The 10,670-nt window shown below is 39.1% G+C and overlaps 1 pseudogene across 1 annotated transcript; it reads right to left on the bottom strand.

Moving 5' to 3' along the window:
- Nucleotides 1-280: 280 nt before the first annotated feature.
- LOC309817790 (RAD52 motif-containing protein 1-like) lies at nucleotides 281-5,893 on the bottom strand (annotated as a pseudogene). The gene is made up of 5 exons: nucleotides 5,798-5,893; nucleotides 5,238-5,417; nucleotides 1,944-2,066; nucleotides 1,399-1,567; nucleotides 281-423 (listed from the first exon to the last, which is right to left on the bottom strand). The product of its transcript is annotated as an RAD52 motif-containing protein 1-like (transcript).
- Nucleotides 5,894-10,670: the final 4,777 nt, after the last annotated feature.

Raw genomic sequence — 10,670 nt, 5'->3', positions numbered from 1 at the left:
TCAAACACAGGTGTCCAAGGCTTATAATCACTACACTATTCTGTATGGTAAGCAAGCAATTGAGGAAGAACTGGATCAAACATTTTCTGTATGAACTGAGGCAAGTGATTCTACATCTAAACACTGGGGACAATAATATTTGCTGTCGTTTTTCTCATAAATGCCACAAAGAACAAATGTAAGACTGTTGCTGTGAAAGCATCTGGTGAATGAAAGAATATGTAATGTTTTACATAACCATTATTTTCATCCAATTAACTTTTCAAATAAATTTATTTGCTCACTGAATCTGAAGCACTTCCAAGACAATCAAAAAGGTCTTACCTAAAACCACATTCAGCAATTTCTGGAATGCATCTGTCATAGCTTTCTGAATAGCAAGCTTCTGGGTTACCTTTCTTTTCATAAGGAATGATAATGACCCTAAATCCAACCAAAACAGATGAATTTAAAATGCCTATATGAATAACTGATTTCTAGGTTATACGTTTAAAACTAAAAATGCATCTGTGATTCTTAGATCATTATCTTAATGATTAAGGGCAGGCACAACACTTGGGTAAGGGTGAATGTCTCCGTTGCAGGTATACCCTGGTATGGCATATTTTTACTGCTCAGATCTATTCTGGAAGTGCCTAAAATATTAGACGGGAAATGCAAACCAAGAACGTGGCACAAATCTCATATTACTCACAGATTTCAAATAGACAAGCTGAGGCGACACTGCTACAGACCCTGCTCTCCCGTGCGTAAAGGGCCGGACTCATACAGTGAGATAGATTTGATGGCAGTTCAGATGATCTGGACTCTACTCAACCATCACCCACTCAGGTGGATGGTGGAGTCTCCTCCACCCCATTCATTAACAGCCCTGCCTCTGACTTAAAACCCTAAGCCCAAGTGCCATGGATTCTAGGAAAAAACTCAGTATCAATCGGAATCCCCTTTCTAGGGATCTACATTTACTTTTTCTGCTCAAGCCCTTCTATAAGAGGCAAAGGACTGAACATTTACACAAGAGTTTATTTCAACCTTTAGACAATGATTTTGTTGGGATAACTGAAGGCCAGAAGACATGTGCATTTGAAGGACTATTTTAGCCCAAAACAAATTATTAACAAAAAAAAAAAACCCCAAAAAAACAAAACAAAAAAAACTAATATTCCCTCCTCCTAAGCTTCTTGGCAGGCAGTGAGTTCTAAAATTCTAAAGTTTAAGGTGCTGTCAGGTATTGCCTAAGATAAAAACCTATATTGTCGGGCAGAACCATTCTGCCCAGGGCTTTAGTTGCTTAGAAAAGATGAGGATGTATCTGAAAAGTTGAGTTTCAGAAAGAAAGGAAAAAAGAGATATCCCACTCCCTCACCTCCCCACACACACACATACTGGAAAACAGACCTTCTTCCAACTTATCCAAAGGTTCCTCAGCCATGCCAACTCAGGGACTCCTGCACTCGTGGGAGGGCAACACCACCTCTAAAGCACAGAAGACCTTCAGGCTTTGCTTCTGAAGTGGTGTCACAATATCTGCATTTTCCCTTTCTTCAAGGTTATAAAGATCCCGAAGCTGTTAGGATTTTGAATTAAAGGCTAGACTTCAACATATTCTGTTGTTAGAAATAAAAACTAAACTCCAGCAATCCCAGGTAATAGTTTAGGTATGCTACCCTTTCAAAATCAACTGAGACTTGCAAATGAATGACTACATATGGACCACTATTTCTTTATAATATACCATACAAATACTGGAGAAAATTATGGACACCACCATCCAAGTCATTGAGATTATCACTAATTCTAGGTGGTAGGCCAAAGCTCAGATACTTCCATGTGGAAGTCTCTCACATCTCCTCCCCATAGCCCTGCTCTATTCTTCTCTCTAAAGTCTAGGAGTTCAATGTTGAAAAGAGTCTTGTTAGTCAAAGAAAATCTACATAGTTTACCTTGATGATCCTTTTTGACCACCCATGGAAACCAAAGAAGTAATTTGCCAATTCTTGGCATCTGGAGCTGTTTAGGGCAAGTGTATTATGTTGAACCGCCTTATGTCTGGTGCCGAGACCAACCTAAAGACATAAAAGACCTAAAAATATCACCGCCCTACATAGAGACTTATTTTGGATATACCTGAGATTTATCAATACCAATTTTATAGAGTGGTTGTGAAGATTAAGTAGGACGTTTTAAGCAATGAGTTCACACTGAGCCCTAAATAAATGTTATTTATTATTTTTAAGTCAGTACTTTTCTGCATCATTTCCAGGACCCCTGATTAACCAGAAGGTTCCCTGACCTCTGGTGGTGAAAGTGATGATGAAAGCAACCAAGGAAGCCCAGCAGAAGCCTACGATGGGGCTGGGGGTAAGCAAAGTAAGTGAACTGCTTTACTCGTCTCATCCTGTAGCTCCTGCTTGAGTATATGACCTGAAGATGAGACAAGATGGACCTGCCACTGAATTAGGACCTGAACCTCTAGCACTCCCTCCCCAAGTTACTAACCCCTGTTAGAAGAGGGAATATGTGTACCTTTATAAATGTAAATGAAGCAACGAAAAGAATTAAAGGTTCATCTGCATTAACAAGCTTCTTTGAGAGTGCAAATATTTCCAGTCTTAACTCTCTAAATAACTTACATATTACTGTGGATTTTTTACATCACTACTTCTTTCTTAAAGGTCCATTTCCATTTTGAACAGGGTGTAGTATATAAATTTAGTCATAAAAATTCAAATAATACAAATAAAGTCAAAACACTGTTAATTCATTATTGATTTGTTTGTGCATCTTCCTCTGTCACTAGTTTATGAGCTCCTTAAGTGCTTGAAGGAACCATGTATTATTCTTTCCTTGTTACCAGAAAGAAGAATACATATTGTCATAAAATAGAGGAGTGATGGTCTGTTGACTGAGTGAATGAATGAGTACATAAGAAAATGAAATTACTTTCTCCAACTGAAGCTGCTTGCAGGGAAGGAGAAATGAAGGCTAATTTTTAAATGTTGACTGTCACATGGGACGCTAGGTCCTGTGCGGTGAGTCATAATGGAGCTGTCCTGGACAATTAGGAAGCTTCAGAAGGGCTCTGAGCCACTGGGTAGTAGAGACAGTTCACATCTGGGATAACCTTGCCACAGTTCTTGCTGGCAAACATTTCCCTTCGTGCTACAGAGAAAAACTCAAATACATTAGGCCTTTCCTTCATTTTATTTTAAGATGTTATTCTCTTTTCTGTATTTATAAAAAACACAGCGGAAAAAAGCTAAGAAGTATGTATACCTGCCAGTGAATAAAATAACACAGAATTGGAACTTCCGTGCTGGTGCAGTGGTTAAGACTCTTTGGTCCCAATGCAGGTGGCCTGGGTTCGATCTCTGGTCAGGGAACTAGGTCTCACATGCATGCTGCAACTAAGAGTTCGCAAGTCACATTTAAGGAGCCTGCAAGCCACAACTAAAGGAGCCTGCCTGCTGCAAATGGGGAGCCCACATGCCACAACTGGGGAGCCCTTGAGCCGCAACCAAGGAGCCTACCTGCTGCAACTGAGACCCGGTGCAACCAAATAAATAAATAAATAAATAAATAAATAAATAAAATTGAAAAAGAACGCATAAGTAAATAAGGAAACAATTTCGGGGGTGTGGGTAGTAAACTAAGGCTCTGCATTAAATAAAGAAATCTAATACGAATGCCCTTTCCTCTCAACTCTATAGTGACTTGTAGAACATTTTCTTCATTACTCTATCAGTGACGGGCTTTATGCTGTGAAAATCTCACAACCTACACTTATGGAATGGTCTTAATGTCCAATATAAGAAAAGAACTCATTACTTACAACTGATACCAAGTAACTCTTTCATAATCTTTCCAGGACCATCTGTAATATCTGAGTGGTATGTGAAATGGTCGCAGGGTCCGCAAACTAAAGAATGTCTGACACAAAATCATTTCAATCCCAGGGACTACAGCCAGGATTGAAGTGGGTGTTAAACAGATTACAGAGGTGGGAGGTAGTGTACCTGGAGTCCCATCTGAGGAGAGTTCTCAGATTCAATATAGGTGAAATCAGTGAGAAAAGAAATATGGGTGAGAATAGGCAGCAAGGTCACTAGGAAGAAGCTAAAGCAAGAAGCCAATCAGAGAAGACACACAATTATCAAGGGAAAGGTCTGGGAAATCTAAGCCTCACTCACTTATTCAGAGGAATTGAAAAGGTCCTTGAAAAAGGAATGGTGGCTGAATGGAGGCACATAATGAAATGTTAATTCTGGGAAAGTAAAATTGGATGGCATGTTGATATGGAATAAGGTTTCTACAATGCATTAAAGAATATTTAACCATTTTCTGGAATCTGAAGTGAGCTCTTAATAGGCAGTTTGAGAGTGATGAGGATGATGAAGCCTCCTTTATGTTACATCTGACCAAAGTTTGTCAAGCTCGGGACTTCCCTGGTGGCACAATTGTTAAGAGTCCGCCTGCCAGTGCAGGGGACACGGGTTCGATCCCTGGTCCAGGAAGTTCCCACATGCCGCAGAGCAACTAAGCCCGTGTGCCACAACTACTGAGCCTGTGCTTAGAGCCTATGAGACATAACTACTGAAGCCCACGTGCCTAGAACCCGTGCTCCGCAACAAGAGAAACATTCGCGATGAGAAGCGCACGCACGGCAACGAAGAGCAACACCCACTCGCCGCAAATAGAGAAAGCCGGCACGCAGCAACAAGACCCAACGCTGCCAAAAATAAATAAATAAATAAATGAACTTAAAAAAAATTGTCAACCTCACACATTTAAAATCCACATAAACGTAAATAAAAGGAAGACTCTTCTGAAGATTTCTTAAATTAAGGGGCAGCATAAAATGACATGGGGTTTAACATCAGTTAAGTTGGGGTTTGGCCTCTAGTTTCCACATTTACTGTCATGAACCTTAAGTAAGTCACTTAACCATCCTGAGTTAGAGTTTCTTCATCTAACAAAAAAGAAACAACTGGGGAACTGGGGGATCAGTGGAGCAGTGCATCTGAGAGCATTCTGTACACCACAATGTTGTAGAAACGCTGGCCTTTTTTTTTCCCCCCCTGGTATCTTAGTTCCCAGACCAGGGATTGAACCCAGGCCCTCAGCAGTGAAAGTGCAGAGTCGTATCCACTGGACAGCCAGGGAATTCCCAATGGCCTATTAGTTTTAAATTCAGCACATCATCCTAGTTGAGCGAGGAATTCCACATTTGGACCCACCTTCACTGGAGATGTGCGAAAAAGCTGCTTCTGGTCATATGCCTTTTGGGCTCAGTGGGCATCCATTGCTGAATAAAACTTGATGATGGCATAGAACCCAGGACAGGCCACTGCTGCGTTTGGGGAGACTCAGACCGAATACAGAAGGCCAAACCGGGAGAAGACTGTGAAGAGAGAATGTTTTAGGGCGGTCCCACGCTAAGAAAGTGCAGTAAATTTCAGCCCCAGGAAACCAAACCGCCCATTCCCTTATATTCCCCCAGCCCTTCGTCACAGGTAACTGTGGTGAGCCTGCTACTCCAAACACTTCTCATTTCATGAACAAGTTTCCCTCTGAAATCCTAAGCTTCGAGAAGCATTAGGAGGCAATGCCTTCTGTTGGGAACTATCTCTCAAAAGTCTATGGGGGAGAGCTGACTGCTTAAGTCATCTCTAGAACTAAGATTCCTCTCAGCGGAGACCACAGGCAGATGAGGTACTGAAGCAGTACCCCGGGGAGCCCAGTTACTGGGGCGCGGGGCGGCCTCCTCCACCCCTCCCTCTGCTCCCGCTCGTCTCACTTGCAAGGCCTCGGCCGTGGGTCGAGAGCTCAGCTCCCACAGCAGCAAGGTTTTGTCACCCCCAATGGGAACCGCAAAAGGTACCAACTGCACCATGCTATCGTCACAGCGCGTGCGCGGCTCAGGGCGCAAGCGGACTGCGCCAGAGAACGCATGCCCACGCTTTTTAAAAAGGTAGTGCCAATAAATCTAATATGTAGAAAAACAGTTGAAAGCCCCTGAGTGTTTTGTAGATAGAAAAGCTTGAGATTCAGAGCAAGTTCAGAGCTGGACAGTCTAAGAATAAATGAGCTCTCCCATCCATTAGAAGGGCTAGGTAGCAGCTTCCTGTTATGGAACCAGAAATCTCAGGCTCCAAATGGGACATAAAACAGCATCACTTGTACTCTTTATAAAATTGCAGAAACAAACAAAATAAACAAAAATATATTTACACCTGTCCTATAAGACAAAGGGTACTTGAGACCTAATGTATATAAAATCAGTTTACAAACTATGAGGCACTATATCAATAAGTTCTCATTTGCAGAGGGCACAGCATAGGATATGAGGCCATTAATGTTAATTCCCTTCCCCCTTTCATTCCTTTCTCTTGTTCCTTTATGTATGCGGATCAGTTACATTATTCAGCTAACAATGTAACTGAGATATTATTAGCTCAATAATGTAAACAAGAATCTGATTTTTAGCCACGAGGTAATTCTTAGAAACTTAGGGAGCTGGAACTCTCAATTAATGAATTAAAATAATGCAATTACATCATTAATTTTAAAATGTATCATCATTGATTAAAAATAAAAATTAAAACATTAAATTAAAAATTAAAAATTTATTATCCCGCAATTGAGACTCACCACAACATGTGACGCCTCTCAGGCATTCACTGTCAAAACGCAGCTTGACTGTCTTTCAGACAACCTCAATAATATTTTTAAATTGGCAGAGGCAGCAGGCCATACGGCTAGGTAAGATCCTATAAATGGAAACACAGGTAATTAAATTCGTGGTAAAAGAGTTACTTGAGAAGGTAGAAGAGGTAGGCCAAGGCCACCACATACCAGTGCAAAAAGGAGTTCTTGGGGCGTATGGACTGCAGAACTGGATAGGGGCCGGTTGGCCAATTGCTGCTCTTGACTGTTGTAAATAAATGTAGAGGAGGAGAGAGGTGCCCAACAGAAGGATTAGAATGGCAGTAGGTATGGTATGCCAAGAAAAAAGGGAATAGGGATTAGCATTGGGTGACACTGATCTGTAGTTTAATTCAGAATTATCTCCTTCCAACCCGAAAGCCTCACTTTGGGTTGAGAGTACACAGGAAGAAGGCAGACTTCTAAGAAGAGTCTGAATAAGACCGCACCTTCTGGGGTTCCTTTCTCACGTCCTATTTGTGAGTAGTAATATATTAGAAATTATTCTAGTAATAGAAAAGCATCGTGTGGTTAAACAATAACAGAGATCGCATTGGCCAAATCTGGACAAAAGGAACATTCGAAAGAATAACTTTATCATTATAATAAGGTATAACATAGTTAATTGAAAAAAAAAGCACATGAGTTCATAATGATACTCAAAATGAAAGTGGGGGAGCTCTTCTTTATAGAATAATGTCAGCTAATAAATGCAAAAGGAAAGATAGAATTAGGAAACTGTCATTTTGCATCTATCAATGTAATAATCGATTCACACTAGGATTATCATTGATGCACATTTGGGTGAAGAGTTGTTTGAAAGTAGGATCTTCACTTATCCCAAAGTATCAACCCACATATGATTTATCAATTACCAAGGGGAAAAATAACTTTACAATGGAGAGATATGGAAGATACCACCTTAATCAAGTGATCAAACTTAGTACTGGGACACCTGAAGTGATGAAGTATGAAGAATACATCACCTATATAGTATTCTTCCCCAAAATATTTACTTTGAATCTAATGATGAAACAGACAAATACTGCTTGTGGGGCAATTTCACGACAACTGGCTTAGATTCTTCAAAAACACCAATGTCATAAAAGACCAAAAAAAAATGTCGTAGGGAAATATTCCAGATTAAAGGAAACAAAGGCATGACATGCAATGCCTAATCTTTAATTGGACTCTGTATCAAAACAAAACAGACTTAAAGAATGTTATGGAATGTTATGTTAATGCTTCTGGTCAAGATGAAGTTACAAGGACCAATTTAACCTCCCACCTGAAACAATGAAAACATCAGACAGAACATATGAAATAACAGTTTTCAAGAAACTGGACGTCAGGCAATAAAGTTCAGTGATCCTCAGGAAATGGGAAATAAATGAAGTGATCCCTATAATTGCCCTAACTTACTTCTCTGAGAGACTGCCCTGGTCATTGTACAGGAAAGAGAAGTCCAAGCAGAGACTGGTGGACTCCCTGACTGAGGAAATGGAGCTGAGAGTCTGGGAAAATCAAGGTAACTAGAGTTCACAAAGCAGACTACCAGAGAGAAAAGAAGTGCACAGACAAAGAACTCTGGAGATATGCAGAGGGATCTCTTGAGAATTCAACAAAGTATTTGTCAGTACATTTGTGTAAGGAATTACTTGATGCCAGGAAAAGAACCACATGAAAGGATTAATAATAAAAATAACTGGATATCACACAGGGTTGTAGGAATAATAGCTGTTCCTACAAGTCAGACTGGAAAACCTCATGATACTCAGAAAGGACTTGTCTCAGTAGTTGCAAATAATGAGCTCCAGACTAAAGGCTACTTGGACTCCTACCCAACGAATCTTAAAAGCTAGACCTAAAAGAATAAAATTGTTTTGAGTAACTTAATTTCACCCAAAACAAAGCCCAAGCATTTTACAGGAATATAAATATATATATCACACAAGAAACTAAAACTCACAGTATCGGGGATCATATGAAAAATTGTCAAGCATGCAAAGAAGTAGGAAAATATGCCCCATGGTGAGGAGAAAAGGCAATCAATCAAAACTAATGTAAAATCTATACAGATGTTAGAACTGACATTAAAGAATATTTAAAAAGTTATTATACATGAAGAAAAGTTATTATAACTGTATTTCATATGTTAAAAAAAACCAGATTATACACTGAAAATGTTAAGTATAGGTATGGAAAATGTAAAACAAACCCAAATTGAGCTTCTAGACGTTAAAAACCATGTGTAAATGAAAAAGATATTGAACGAGCTTAACACCCGTGACACTGCAGAAGAAACGGTAAGTGAGCATTAAGGCATAGTAATAGAAACTCTCCAAAATGAAACAAAAAGAGTAACAAAACAAAACAACAACATAAATGAATAGAGCATCAGTGAGCTGTGCAACAACTTCAAGTCGCCTAATACATGTGGACTTAGAGTCCATGAAGGAGAGGAGAAATACAAAAATTTGAAGAAATAATAGCCATAATTTTTCCAAATTGGTAAACACTATAAAGCCACAAACTCAAGAAGATCAATGAACTTTAAGCATAAGAAACATGGACAAAACTACACCAAGGCACAAAAAATAATCAAATTGCTCAAAACCAGCAATAAAGAGAAAAATTTAAAAGCAGCCAGAAGAAAACACTACACAATATATGCAGAGGAAGAAAGAAAACAATGACAGCAGAATTTTTGTTGGAAACAATGTAAATGAGATCTCAGTGGAATAACATCTTTAAAGTAGTGAATTGAATTCTATCAAGCTAGAATTCTATACCCAGATCTGTCAAAGCCAAAGCAAAATAAAGACTGTCTCAGACATACAAAAGCGGAAAGAATCATTACTAGTAGAATTTCACTATAAGAAATTTTAAAATAAGTATTTTTAAGCAGAAGGAAAATGACACCAGATTGGAATATGGATCTACACAGAAGATTAAGAATACAGGAATAGGGACTTCCCCGGTGGTTCACTGGTTAAGAATGTGCCTGCCAATGCAGGGGACACAGGTTTGATCCCTGGTCCGGGAAGATCCCACATGCCGTGGAGCAACTGAGTCCGTAGCCAACAACTACTGAGCCTGCACTCTAAAGCCTGTGTGCCACAACTGCTGAAGCCCACGCACCTGGAGACTGTGCTCTGCAACAAAAGAAGTTATCCAATGAGAAGCCAATGCACTGCAACGAAGAGCAGCCCCTGCTTGCCACAACTAGAGAAAGCCCAGGCGAAGCAACAAAGACCCAACTCAGCAAAATAATAAATTTTAAAAAATACTTAAAAAAATTTTTAAAGGATTTTAGTCATTCAATATATGTTTCTGAACACAATGGAAATAAATTACAAATTAACAATTCTGAAAAAGCTCCAAATATTTGGAAACTAAACAACACACTTCTGAATAACTTTGTGGTCAAAGAAGAAATCAAAAGGGAAATCAGAAACTATTTTGAACTCACTGAAACTGAAAACATAATATGTCAACATGTGGGATACTGCTAATGCTGTACTCAGCTTCCTCAGCTTCCACCTTAATCTGGGAAAACGAGAGCAAATTAATCACAGAGTAAGAGAAGAAAGAACACAATAAAGATCAAGGTAGAAATAAATAAAATGGAAAACAGAAAAATACTATAGATATTAAAAGGATAATAGGAGAATATTATAGAATACTTTATACCAATAAATTCAAGATGAAATGGAAAAATTCCTTGAAAGACATGCACTACTAAAGTTTATTAAAGAATAAATGTATTAAAGAAATTGGATGTGCAGTTTAAAGCCTTTCAACAAAGAAAGCTTCAAGTCCAGGTGGCTTAACTGATAAATTCTACCGAATATTTAAGGAATAAAATAATTCCAATGCTACAGAAACTTTACCAGAAAGTTGAAGAGAAGGGAATATTTCCCAACTTTTTTATAAGGCCACCTTTAACAGTATCAAAATTAGAC

Source organism: Grampus griseus, assembly GCF_964374135.1.
Source record: "Grampus griseus genome assembly, contig: HAP1_SCAFFOLD_246, whole genome shotgun sequence".
NCBI lineage: Eukaryota > Metazoa > Chordata > Mammalia > Artiodactyla > Delphinidae > Grampus > Grampus griseus.
Note: the sequence above shows the minus strand (reverse complement) of the source record. Positions and strands in the feature narration are given on the sequence as shown.